Source organism: Trichechus manatus, unplaced genomic scaffold (assembly GCF_000243295.1).
Source record: "Trichechus manatus latirostris isolate Lorelei unplaced genomic scaffold, TriManLat1.0 scaffold00059, whole genome shotgun sequence".
NCBI lineage: Eukaryota > Metazoa > Chordata > Mammalia > Sirenia > Trichechidae > Trichechus > Trichechus manatus.
In genome coordinates, this window is record NW_004443995.1 from 14,121,022 (window position 1) to 14,135,819 (window position 14,798).

Sequence of the window (14,798 nt, forward strand, 5' to 3'; positions counted from 1 at the left end):
TGCAGTGTGCTGAAGAGTTTGTTCCACTTTTTTCTGCATTCCAATCTTGCTGTGCTTTGATGATACAATCACATAGCTGATCTTTTGGTATAGGTGACATGAAAATGCCACTTCTGCTTTTAATCAGCTTTGAAAATGTGAATCCCTATTAAGTGCAAATAAAGTCATCTTCATAATGCAAGTCAAGATCTTACTGTACGATTAAGATGGAGAAATTCACTAAATGACTTATCCAAGGTCACACAGTAAGTGGGTGGCCAACCCAGGTTTAGAAATCAGAAATGACTAATTCCTGATGGGGTGTATTACCAGGCCACAATTCACTGGAAGAGCTAAGTGGTATTTATGGCTAGTGATGAGGGCAACCTCAAGAGGGCTGGATGATCATTGGATATTTCTCTGTACTTATTTATACCTCCTGGGATTGAAAATAGGGATGGCTACTCCACAACAGTCATTTTCTGGCTTCACTTTTGCAAAAAGCATTTTTTTTTTTTTCCCAGTATCACTCAACATCTCTGTGAAAGCCATGTCAAAAAGTACTGTAGTGTGTGACATTTTTAAAACTTCAGGAAATATGTAGTCCATATCCATCTTGTAATGAGAGTTGAACAGTCTGTTTCAGGGGGATCTGAAACAGTAACTCAGAGAGGGTGTAGGGCTTTGAGAAGACACCCAGGTTTGTGTCCTGGCTCAGACCTTCAGTCACAGTGCAGGTCACATACCTTTCACGGAGCTTCGGTTTCTTCTTCTGTAAAAGGTGGGGGCTAGACAATGAAGACTGAAACAGTGGGCTCAAATATACCAACAATTGTGAGGATGGCGCAGGACCAGACAATGTTTCTTTCAGTTATACCTAAGGTAGCTATGAGTCGGAGCTGATTTGATAGCAACTAACAACAACAAGACTATGAAGTGTCTGATTTCAAAGGTACGATTTTTTTTTAAATTTATTTTATCACTGCCAATGCCTTCTAGACAGGCTGTAGCTCTCCCTAGCTTGGATGTAACCAAGAAAACTTGTTGTGTCAAGGTTATAGTGTCAGTTGAGAGAGCCATTCAGTACTACTTCTTGATTAAAAAGTACTTATATCTGCTTGACTAATTTTACTATTAGGAAAATGATTCCTTAAACTATAGGCATACGTTTTAGCTGTAAGTAGTGTGCTTAATGTTAATTACTCTTTATATTACATAAATGTCATGCTTTGGCCAATATGCAGTGATCCAGGGCGTGTAGTCTAAGTAGAAATTAAGAGAGTCACTGTGACTTTCCAAGAGAAGTACTTGTCAAGTGGAAATTTTGAAACTATCTACAGGACCCACTCCCACGTCAGGAAATGATGTAGAATAAAGTGGGAAACTCAAACTCACTCTCTAGCTGTCGGTACTGAAGCCTGAAATTGTAGAGGAGCGGTGCCTAGTAAGATAAAATGCTCTGTATCGTAGGTGCAATAAAAAGTGGTAGAGCCCGCTGATTTTGTGATGCTTTTACATTAACAGGAACCCTGGTGCATAGTGGTTAAGAGCTCAGTGGCTAACCAAAAGATCAGCAGTTCGAATCCACCAGCCTCTCCTTGGAAACCCTATGGGGCAGTTCTACTCTGTCTTACAGGGTCACTATGAGTCGGAATCGACTCGACGGCAATAGGTTTGGGTTTTGTTTTTTTTTATATTAAGGGGATAGCTAAGAAAGGACCAGAATGAATCAGGCCCCGTGCTGGTGGGCCTTCTCGTTATCTCATTTAATCCTTATCACAATGCTGAGAGATACGTATTCTTATATATATTCAACAGTATTATGGATTGAACGTGTCCTCCCAAAATATGAATTGGAATCCTAACCCCCGTACCTGTGAATCTGACCCCGTTTGGGAATAGGATTTTCTTTGTTATGTTAATGAGACCAGTGTAGGGTGTGTCCTAAACTTAATCACTTTCTTCTGAGTGATGTAAATAGCAGCCTAGACATAGAGACAAGAAAATGGGGGAAGATGAATGTCATAGGAGGATTGCCGAGGAATTGAGGAATGCCAGGCTACAGAAGCTGGAGACAAGGATCTTCCCCTGGAGCTGGCTGAGAGAGAGCCTTCCCTTAGAGTTGGTGGCCTGATTTCAGACTTCTAGCCTCCTCAACTGTAAGAAAATAAATTTTTGTTCCTTAAAGCCACCCACTTGTGGTATTTCTGTTACAATAGCACTAAGCAACTAAGACAAACAGAGAGGTGGCTGAGACTCAGGGAGGCTAAGAAATTTATCCTGCATCATAGAGTTAGTTGGTCATGGAGGAGTTCGAACTTGTCTCCCGCTAACTTTATAGCTCTAGCTCATTCTATGTTGTTGCTTCTCATCAACTTTAGGAGGCTGTGGTAAATGCAAGTTAAAGTTCAGATTAGGTTATTTAGGTCCATTTTCTCCTCATGCTTAGAAGCCAGACTTCTCTGCTTCTTTTTCTGTCAAGGCTTTATCTCTGTCAGATTGTTAGGCTGCGAAAGGGACCACCCCTGATATGTTGACAAGAAATAAGCTTCTAATTTGCAACACTTCTTTATATGGCTTGTCAGTTTAGAGATCCTACCAAAGAAGTATTTCACAACAGGCCTGGCCACCTTATCACATTCCAAGCAGAGTTAGGGCTTTGGTGGGCTTGAATACTTGGAAACCCTTAACGTGACAAGGTGCTTGCTTTCTATTTTAATGCCACCAGTACACACTCCTTCCCCACTCCCCGCTTTTTCCTCTCTGCTTTAAACAAGTAGTATTATCTTCTGTCATACAGCAGAGGTCATTTTGCTTTGGGTTACAATGTAAAATAAAACACACTTTCCGGCAGTTTATTGTTCTTGCCCACCCTTAGGCACACGCAGACAGCGTGAATAGCAAACTTGGTAATTTTAGGTGGTGTGTCATTGGGCCAACTATGAAAAGAATTTTTCATTTGGTTTATGTGCAAAGATGGTTTTGTGAAATTTGGGTGAATTTTGTGTCTTAGCTTGAATGGGAGCCACCAATTTTATTCTTTTCGTGTGTTACGCAGAGGACTGCTGCTTCTCCTGTGAGCTATCCAGTGTGTGTCTGAAAAAATGAAGATGATCTGCAGGGGTGGGAGACTTTTCATCAGAATTTATTACTGTTCAAAGCCTCTATAAAGGCTCTCATTTAACACTGGCCTTTGTATTTCCATCCATGAAAATTGGTCACACCATGACCAATCCAATACATTGTCAGTGTTCTTCATGGAATATTCTAAACGAGACCACAGCAAACCACAGCTTTGCTGGGGGGAAGGAAGGAAGATACTGGAGCAGTCAAAACTAAAGTTTGCTTTAATGCTTTATGGTGTTTTCCATCCAGGTCATATCTCCCTCAGGCAGGGACTGATAGAAACTCTGTTTTGACAGTTAAAAGAATATCTTGGCTGGATGCTCCCCGGCCACGTGGTTTCTCACAGTGAACCAAATCTTCAATTAGACCCAAGGAGAAAAGTGAGTCTAAAATGTACAGTCTTTTGTCTCCATTGTAAACCCAACACCTGCCAATTACAACAGACTATCTAATGTGTTATATTGGTATTTTTCTTCCATTTAGCAAAAATCCTTCTCAGCATCCTTTAGAACTGTGTTCTAAGAAAAGAGAATTGTATACACTTGCACCCTCTTTATAATTCTTTGATTTAAAATGTCTCAGCGTGCATTAAACACATACATCCCACAACTGCAGTCAGTAGTGTTCTAATCAGCTCTAAACACAAAAAAGAAAGAAAGGGAGAGAGAAAATGCTTTTCAAAGTAAATGATAAATCTAAAGAAGAACTGGTTGTACATGAGTCTTGCAACACAATATCTCTGAATTGGTGTTAAATGAACAAAAGTCTGAAGCTTAGAGTCTGCCGTTGAGGGCTGTGTAAACTACAATGGTAAGTGACTACTTGGAATATCCTGTAAATATACTGAGGCCACAATTCTAATAACTTAAATGTGAACAATAAAACTGTGGAAAAAAAATCTGCATTTTAAAAACACGCGCTGTAAATCATGCTCTAAAGGGGGTGATGTTAACAGGAATTGGAATGTGGGGGGCAGGGAGAACAGAGGCATTATTTGCAGGAGGTTTTGTAAATATCAGCCTTAACTGGAGGATCCGAAGAATGTGCCCTTCTGGTTTCAGCTCGTGCCCTGACCTCATGTGTGAAGATCCTTTGGGGACCACTGATTTTAATCTAGCCTTCCAGCACCCTCAGAGAAATTTGTTTATATCACCTCAGTTGTATTGGGAGTTAGTAATTTATGTTACTTTCGATAAAGGACCTTGATAGCCTTTAGCGATTAGTTTTATAAAAACCTGCCCTGCCCCTTACCACCTCCAATTAATTTGCTAACTTGCATCCATTAAAAAAAAAAAAAATTCAGTGCAAGTTACCATTGCAGTTCCCTTTCTCTCTATACTAGCATTTCCAAACCAAAACCAAACCCATTGCCGTCAAGTCAATTTCAACTCACAGAGACCCTATAGGACAGAGTAGAGCTGCCCCCACAGGGTTTCCAAGGCTATAAATCTTTACAGAAGCAGACTCTCACATCTTTCTCCCGCGGAGCCACTGGTGGGTTGGAACTGCTGACCTTTCTGTTAGCAGCCAAGCACTTAACCACTGCACCACCAGGGCTCCTTATAATAGTGTTTATACTCCTGCAATTAGGGGTTTACTAGTCTATGTGCTCCACTGGGCCTGAGCTGTGTCTTTTTTAATGTTTTTTACCTAGTAACTAGCACAGTGTCTGACACAGAATAGATTGAAGTGAATGCAAAATTTTTCCAACTTTTTGTGATAGCTTGGGAAAATGCTTTCTAGCAAGGTAATCAAAGAGGTGACAACATTTAGGATTATGTTTTTTTAAAAAAAACTTTGCTCGTATAATGGGGTTAAAAAACAAACAAAACCAAACTCATTCCCATCAAATCAATTCCAACTCATAACAACCCTATAGGACAGGACAGAGTAGAACTGCCTCATAGGCTAAAATCTTTACGGGAGCAGATTGCCAGGTCTTTTTTCCTGTGGAGTGGTTGGCAGGTTCGAACTGCCGACCTTTTGGTTAGCAATCGAGTACTTTAACCACTGTGCCACCAGAGCTCATTTGTCTAATCTACTGATACCTGTAAGTCAGCAATTATGGAACCATAAAACTCAAAATGTCAAAGGTTAATGTCTGTATTTTTTCCTATCATTGATATATATTGTAATATACATTGCAGTCACAAAAATGCTTTCTTTAAATATGCCTCAATGGGGAAAACACTAAAAAAAGTTATGGCCCATTAACCTGTGTTTCTGGTAATTATCATTGGTTTGCAAAAATAAACAAAACCACCTTGATTTTAAGAAGTAAATTTGTCCATATTCAACATTTTAGGGGCCTTTTTTAGTTAGTATCAGAAACTATGTAGCATCTATAATGAAAATTTAATTATCCTGATCCAGCATCCTGACTCAGCTGCCATGTCAAATGCATTCCTTCCTGCTCTTACTGTCACAGGTAGAGAGCCTCAGGGGTCCAGAACAATCTGACAACCTCTTGAATGATATTTACTTTCACCAACTTAGTGTTAGGAGTCTTGGATGTCAAACACTGTTAATAGCTCTGCTAAAGCTTGGTTCATAGAATTATAGACAGAGAAAGATGCTTTCTTCTGGGTTATTCCTCAAACTGAAAGGAAAATGTCTATATCTAACACATTTAATAACGCATAATATTTAGTATCAGTGCATAGGTTACATTTATGGGCCATTTCATTGTTCATAATAAACGTGACATCAGCATTATTCCTGTCTAAAAAGACTTTTTATCTTCAACTTTGGTATAATGATTTTAGACCTTCAGTATTGTTGTCCACGAATCTTAACATACACACAATCAGAACATCAAAATTAAAGGAACAAAAAGTTGTAGGCTGGCTTCTTCTTAATTGCTGTACTTAATTTTATGAAATATTAAATACTTACAGCACTCCAAGTTCTCTTTTAGGTCAATTAGCTTTACTACATTTGTAAAAGAAAGAACATATTTCTTTATTTTTCTAAATCAAATTAAATCTGGAATGGTACTCATATGCTAGGGTCAGAAAAAAATCAAATCTTAGATATTTTGGGGATCCCTCTGAAGTCTCTTGGTAGGGAAACCAATGTTACACAACCTGGAGGCATGGGAAAGGCTCTTGTTTCCTGTGGGCTGGACTGATGGTCCCAGTGCTCCTTCATATGATTGGCATGATCCATGAGCCCCAAAGTCAAGCTAAGTCTCTATGATTCATAGGCTAAGAATCTAGGGATAGCCTCCCTCGGCATGGTGGAGCTGTCCCCTCAAGGAATGTGATATCCCCTCAAGACAGATAGCACAAGATGGAGGTGGGTGGGGGGTAAACGGCTGAAGAAGTTACTATATATGGGGTGGGCATCTCTTAGTGCTGCCTTTCATGATGCGAGCTCAATGTTGAGAAGGAGCTAGCCTTAGAGCAGACTCTAGGCAGTGGGAACAGCAAGTGCAAAAGCCCTAAGGGAACACAAGTTTAGCATGTTTTCATGGAAGAAGGAGAATGAGGCTGGAGCACTGTGAATGAGAGACAGAGTAACACAATATGAAGGTGGTTGGGTTGGCAAAGCCAGGCACAGCAGTACCTTGAGACTATGGAAAGCAGTTTGGGTTTTATACTAAGTGACAGGGAAGACACTGGAAGGTTTTAAACAATTAGATATGATTGAATTTATGTTTATAAAACATCATTTATAGACTAACAGAATTAAAAATATGAGTCTGTATGTTTATTTATACAAGGATTTCATTGTGACATTGTTGGTATTAGCGAAAAAACAAAAAAAAGGAAGCAATCTAAATGTTCATCAGTAAGGAAATGGTATATAAATTATAATATATCCATATCATGGTGCACTATGGTAATGAAAATTTAATTATCCTGATCTAGCATCCTGACTCAGCTGCATGTCAAATGCAGTCCTTCCTACTCTTACTGTTGCAGGTAGAGGGCCTCAGGGATCCAGAACAATCTGACAACCTCTTGAATGTTATTTACTTTCACCAACTTAGTGTTAGGAGTCTTGGATGTCAAACACTGTTAATAGCTCTGCTAAAGCTTCATTCATAAAATTATAGACAGAGGAAGATGCTTTCCTCTGGGTTATTAAAAATAACAAAGCAAGACTATTGTATCCTGAGTTAGAAAGGCATTAATTATGTAGTATAAGAAGAAGCAAGTTGCAGCCCAGTATGTATAACCCGTTGCTGTCGAGTTGATTCCAACTCACAGTGACCTTATAGGAGACAGTAGAACTGCCCCACAGGGTTTCCAAGGAGCAGCTGGTAGATTTGACTGCCGACCTTTTGGTTAGCAGCCTGAGTTCTTAACCACTGCACTACCAGGGCCCCCCCATATGTATAGCAGGATTTTATTTTATTTTTAAAATTATATAATTACATTACTGAATAAATTTAGAAAAAAATGGGGAAGATGCACACTGAGTTATCATGGTCATCTCTGGATGGTGCATATTTACAAATAATGACACAAAATTGACTGAAATGAAGAGAAACTTCACTCAAATTTAAATATATCTTATGATCTGTCCAAATATTTCAGATTACTAAGTTCTCCTGTGCTAATGCTGAAACCTCATCTACTTTAAAGTTGATTTTCACTCACCTGTAGGTTTGCTGGAAACCCTAGTGGTGTAGTGGTTAAGAGCTATGGCTGCTAACCAAAAGGCTGTCAGTTCGAATCCACCAGGTGCTCCCTGGAAACCATATGGGGCAGTTCTACTCTGTCCTATATGGTTGCTATGAGTCGGAATCAACTTGATGGCAACGGGTTTGATTTGGTTTGGTTTGGTAGGTTTGCTCTAGGTTCGCTATGAGTTGGAATTGACTTGACAGCAATGGGTATGGAAAGTAAAAAAAAGAAAAAGCTATTTTACTATTAGAATTGGTTAGAATTTATCCTGAGATGTCGGTCCTAATTCTTAACTACCTAATTACTCAGGTAATTCCTACAGAGTAGATTCAAAATGTATTAGAATGCTACTTCCTAGAGAATTAGTTACCAGTTATTCTTTGCAAGTCAGTGTCTCTAAATCTATTATCTTACACGTGGAGCAAACAAGTTTCTGGCTAAATTATTGCATTATTAATTGTTTCTTTTTGTTTTATTTTATTTGAAAAATGATTAATCAAAACATGAGCTATTCTGCATTACATATTCATATGCTATTAGCTTTTGACAGAGACTTACGAAAGACCAAATGTAGCAATTCCCATATAAATCCCAGCTTATTAGTTGTAATGAGCATGTTTTGATTTTTGACTGCTCAGTATCTAACATTTGTTCTCGTTTAGGGGAGTCACTGGGTGATGCAAATGGTAATTGCACATGGTTGCTAACTAAAAGGTTGGAGGTCCAAGTTCACCCAGAGATGCCTCAGAAGAAAGGCCTGGTGATCTGCTTCAAAAAATTCAGACATTGTAAACCCAATGGAACTCAATTCTCCTCTGACACGCGTGGGATCACCATGAGTCGGAGTTGACTTGATGGAACCTGGTTTTTGGTTTTTTATTTTGCAAATCTAGGGGGAAGTAGAATCTTGACTTCTCCTGCTGGGAAATACAGACTTTGGAGCCATACTGCCTAAGTATGAATGTTAGCAATTCCACTTACTAGCTGTATGATCTTAGTAAGTTACCTAAGTCCTCCCTGCCTCAGGCTCCTCATCTATAAACTTGAGATAATAATAGTTCCTACCTGATAGAGTTGGTGTAAGACTTAACTGAGCTAATAATGAAGTGCTTGACACATGGTACCTGCAATGTAAGTACTACGCTAATAAATCCAGCACAATATAGATGGTACACTAGAGTCAGGTTTAACAGAGGGAGCAGAAGTATCCTAAACCTCATTCTCACAGAAGCCCCAGAAAGTTCACCTGGTTTGAATGATTGTTTTAGTAGTGGAACTTCAGACTTGAAAACTTAATTTTATTTTTTGATTAAATTTATACATGCACATGGTTTAAATAATCCTGTAGTTCTACTTGATTTATTATGAAAAAGCACTGTATTCTGTCCACTCTTCCTCCTCATTTTCCATTCCCAATGGCCACCCCTTTCAATTCTTTTGTTTGATAGCATGCTTAGATTACTATTTCTTGAATTTTCAATTTGAAGCATTCCCACCATAGAAAATGAGGATTTACTCTTTCTTACCAGCCCTCCTACTCACCACAATTCCACATCTTCCCATCCTCCAAACATAGTTATATTTTTGGTTTAGATCAATACTGTTTGTATTATTATGATCATGTAAATATTTTCATAGCTGAGCAATGATATATACTATGACTGCTTCCTTTTTTTTCTTGCAAAAACTTTTTGGCCTAAAATTAATAACTGTCATGGTTTTTTATTTACTTGGTTTTCTATATACCATGCTTTTTGCAAATAATGCTTCCACACATGTAATGCGTAGAGTGCACCTAGGAAAATAATGCCTGAAGGGGTTGCACAGTTGGCAAAAAAATGTATACTGTGCATGTTATTTGCATAAAAATATGCTACTTATCATTAATTCCCATCATCAAACTCTTCTCAGTTCTCTAAACCTTCTCTCAATATGTTCAAAGATTATAATTATGTCAGCTTACTCTTCTGACCTGCTCTAATCATAATAGGTTGGCCTTTTTCCTGGTAAACAGCTCTCATATAGGGGTATCTTACACATTGTTTAGGGGATTCTCTTTCACTTTCTCTTAAATTTGATCCCATTTCCTGGATTTCTTAGCTTCCATCTTACTCATTCCCTCATTTTGGTGGAGCACTGCATCCAGCAGCTTCCATGGGAAGAAGTCTGAAATATTATGTGTTTGAAAATTTCTTTCATGTACCTCATGATTAAAATTGATAGTTTAGCAGTTTATAGGATATTTTTCCCCCATACTTTTGAAACATTGCTCCTTTGACTTCTTGTCTCCCACATCGTTTTGAAAAATATGGAGTCCTTTTGATTTCTAATCCTTTGTATGTTACCTGCTCCATCTCTGCCTGCCCCAGGCCCCCAGAATGGAAGCTTTTAGGATATTCCCTTTGCCCCCAGTGTTTGATAAAAGTCTATTTTCATCCATTTACAGAGCATGCAATGGACTGTTTAAATGAGGAATCTCATGCCTTTCAATTCTGGGAATTTTTCTTTAATTATTTCTTTAATGATTTCTCCTTGATTTCCTCGGTTCTCTCTTTCTGAAACTTGTATTGTTCAGTTAATAGACTTCTGGAGCCATCCCTTAATTTTGTTTCCTTTTCTCTTCTCTATTCCATCTCTTTATTTCAAGTTGTGTTTGCATTTGTTTGTTTTTTAAGATATAATTTACATATAATAAAATTCACCCTTTTAAAGTGTATACTGTTAAAAGAGTTTTGACAAATGTATACAGTTGAGTAACACCATTTAATATAAGATATACTTGTTTTGTGTTTGCCTTCTTTCACTTAGCATAATGTGTGCATCAATAATTCATTTCCTTTTATTGTTGTGTAGTACTATTTCATTGTATGGATACAATGAATCTCAAAGGTTAATGTTTGCATTGTTTTGTTGTTGTTTATCCATTTGCCAGCTGATAGAAATTTCAGTGATTTACGTTTTTAGCTAATAAGAATAAAGTTGCTATGAACATTTACATGCATGTCTTTGTGTATGATCATGCTTTCATTTCTTTTGAGTAGAAACCAAAGAGTAGAAATTGTGGATCATATATAGCAAGGGAATATTTATCTACTAAACTGCTTTCCCAAGTGGCTGTACCATATTGGAGTTCCATCAGCATGAGAAATTCATTGCTCCACATTCTCACCGACTCTTTTATTGTCAATCTTTTCAATTTTAGTCATTCTAGAATTTTCATTTTTCTGATGACTAATGATGTTGAGCATCTTTTCATAGTAATTTGTATTTCTTTTTGTGAACTGTTAGGTATTTTGCCCATTTCTCTTTTTGTGTGGGGTGAAAAATCTTATATTTAGAATTAGCCAGCTGGACTCAGTTTAAATGATCCCAATTTTGTTGGCAACAGCCAAAATATCATAGTCAGAAGCCAATAGAACATATGCTTTCTTCTCTGATCCAGGTGTTGACCTTGGCCACGTCAGTGTCATAGAGCTTCTTCACAACCTGTTTGATCTGGTGCTTGTGGCCTTGATATCCACAATGAACATAAGTGTGCTGTTATCGTCCATCTTCTTCATGGCTGACTTAGTGGTCAGGGGGATCTTGATGATGGCACAGTACTCAAGTTTGTTTCTCTTGGGGGTGCTCTTCTGAGGATATTTGGGCTGCCTTCAGAGCATCAGTGTCTTGGGCCACCGGAAGGTGGGTGAAGTGGATCTTTTTTTGTGGCTGTGTAAGCCTTTCAGCACTGCCTTCTTGGCCTTCAATTCCTTTGCTTCGGCTTCAGTTTTGGGAGGGACAGGAGCTTCCTTGTTCGCTTTTGACACTATCTTTGTAAAAAAATGCCCATTTCTTTTATTGGCTCATTTATCTTGTTATTTTTGAATTGTAAGAACTCTTTACATATTTAGATACGAGTCCTACAACTCATAATTGTAAAACTAATATGAGTTTTACAATTATTTTCTACCAGATTGTGGCTTGTCTTTTTTTTTTTTCCTTAACAACTTTCAAAGAGCCTAAGTTTTAAATTTTGATAAAGTCTAATTTATTATTTTTTCTTTTATGATTAGTGCTTTATATATTCAATCTAGGAAAACTTTACCAAACTCTACTTCACATAGATATTCTTTGAAGTTTTCTTCTAGAAATTTTAGCCATTATTTTTAGGTTTATGATCATTTCAAGTTAATTTTCCTATGTAGTATGAGTTATGTAGTATGGGGTGATACTGAAAGCTTTGCCATTGGTATTTCAAATACCAACTGGTTCACCCTTGGTCAACATGTTTCAGTGGAGCTTCCAGACTAAGACAGATTAAGAAGGACCCGGTAGTCTACTTCTGAAAAAAATTAGCCAGTGAAAACCTCATGAATAGCAACGGAACATTGTCTGATATAGTGCTGAAAGGTGAGCCCCTCAGGTTGGAAGGCATGCAAAATATGACTGAGGAAGAGCCGCCTCCTCAAAGTAGAGATGACCTTAATGATATGGATGGAGTCAAGCTTTCAAGACCTTCATTTGCTGATGTGGCACAACTCAAAATGAGAAGAAACAGCTGCAAACATCCATTAGTAATCAGAACTTGGAATGTACGAAGTATGAATCTAGGAAAATTGGAAATCATGAAAAATGAAATGGAATGCATAAACATCAAAATCCTAGGCATTAGTAGGCTGAAGGAGCCCTGGTGGTGTACTGGTTAACCAAAAGGTTAGCAGTTCAAATCCACCGGCTGCTCCTTGGAAACCCTGTGGGGCAGTTCTACTCTGTCCTATAGGGTCGCTATGAGTCAGAATCCACTTGACGGCACCTACCAACAACAATAACAGCAACAATGAACTGAAATGAGCTGGTATTGGCCATTTTGAATCAGACAATCATACGATCTACTATGCTGGAAATGACAAACTGAAGAGGAATGGTGTTGCATTCATCATCAGAAAGAACACTTTAAGATCTATCCTGAAGTACAACGCTGTCAGTGATGGGATAATATCCACAGGCCTACAAGGAAGACCAGTCAAAATGACTATTATGCAAATTTATGCACCAAACACTGACATGAAAGACGAGGAAATTGAAGATTTTTAACCAACTTCTGCAGTCTGAAATTGATCAAACGTGCAATCAAGATACATTGATAATTACTGGTGACTGGAATATGAAAGTTGGAAATAAAGAAGAAGGATTTGTAGTAGGAAAATATGGCCTTGGCATGATAGAATTTTGCAAGACCAATGGCTTCTTCATTGCAAATACTTTTTTCCAACAACATAAATGGCCACTCTACACGTGGACCTCACCAAATGGAAGACACAGGAATCAAATTGACTACATCTGTGGAAAGAGAAGATGGAAAAGCTCAGTATCATCAGTCAGAAGAAGGCCAGGGGGCGACTTTGGGACAGATCGTCAATTGCTCGTATGCAAGTTCAAGAGAAGCTGAAGAAAATTAGAACAAATCCACGAGAGCCAAAGTACGACCCTGAGTATATCCCACCTGAATTTAGAGACCATCTCAAAAATAGATTTGATGCGTTGAATACTAATGACTGAAGACCGGATGAGTTGTGGAATGACATCAAGAACATCATACATGAAGAAAACAGAGGTCATTAAAAACACCAGAAAGAAAGAAAAGAACAAAATGGATGTTAGAAGAGACTCTGAAGCTTGTTCTTAAGCGATGAGTAGCTAAAGCAAAAGGAAGAAATGGTGAAGTAAAAGAGCTGAAGAGAAGATTTCAAAGGGTGGCTCTAGAAGACAATGTAAAGTATTATAATGACATGTGCAAAGATCTGAAGTTAAATTACCAAAAGGGAAGAACACGCTTGGCATTTCTCAAGCTGAAAGAACTGAAGAAAAAATTTAAACCTCAGGTTGCAATATTGAAGGACCCTATGGGAAAAATATTAAACGATGCAGGAAGTATCAAAAAAAGATGGAAGGAATACACAGAGTCACTATACCAAAATGAATTGATTGACGTCCAACCATTTCAGGAGGTAGCATATGATGAGGAACCGACGGTACTGAAGGAAGAGGTCAAGCAGCACTGAAGACATTGGGGATAAACAAGGCTCCAGGAATTGACTGAATACCAGTTGAGATGTTTAAACAAATGAGTGCAGCACTGGAAGTGCTCACTCTTCTATGCTAAGAAGTTTGGAAGACAGCTACCTGGCCAACAGACTGGAAGTGATACATGTTCATGCCTATTCCAAAGAAAGGTGATCCAGCAGAATGCAGAAATTATTGAACAATATCATTAATATCACATGTAAGTAAAATTTTGCTGAAGATCATTAAAAAGTGGCTGCAGCAGTACATCGACAGGAAATTGCCAGAAATTCAAGCCAGATTCAGAAGAGGACATGGAATCACTGCTGATGTCAGATGGATCCTGGCTGAAAACAGAGTTACCAGAAAGATGTTTACCTGTGTTTTATTGACTATGCAAAAGCATTCGACTGTGTGGATCATAACAAATTATGGATAATATTACAAAGAGTGAGAATCCTAGAACACTTAATTGTGCTCATGAGGAACCTGTGCATAGATCAGGAGGCAGCCATTCCAACAGAACAAGGGGATACTGTGTGGTTTAAAGTCAGGAAAAGTGTGCATCAGGGTTGTAGCCTATCACCATACTTATTCAATTTGCATGCTGAGCAAATAATCGGAACAGTTAGACTATATAAAGAAGAACAGGGTATCAGGATTAGAGGGAGACTCATTAACAACCTGCATTATGCAGATGATACAACCTTGCTTGCTGAAAGTGAAGAGGACTTGAAGCACTTACTGATGAAGATCAAAGACCACAGCCTTCTGTATGGATTACACCTCAACATAAAGAAAACAAAATCCTCACAACTAGACCAATAAGCACAATCATGATAAACGGAGAAAAGACTGAAATTTTCAAGGCTTTCATTTTACTTGGATCAAGGATCAACACCCGTGGAAGCAGCAGTCAAGAAATCAAATGATGCATTGCTTTGGGCAAATCTGCTGCAAGACCTTTTTAAGGTGTTAGAAAGCAAAAACGTCACTTTGAAGACTAAGGTGCAC

General features: G+C 38.3%; 1 pseudogene; it reads right to left on the reverse strand.

Moving 5' to 3' along the window:
* Nucleotides 1-11,098: 11,098 nt before the first annotated feature.
* The window catches only part of LOC101360852 (60S ribosomal protein L23a pseudogene), a 9,357-nt pseudogene continuing 5,657 nt past the window's right edge, over nt 11,099-14,798 (reverse strand).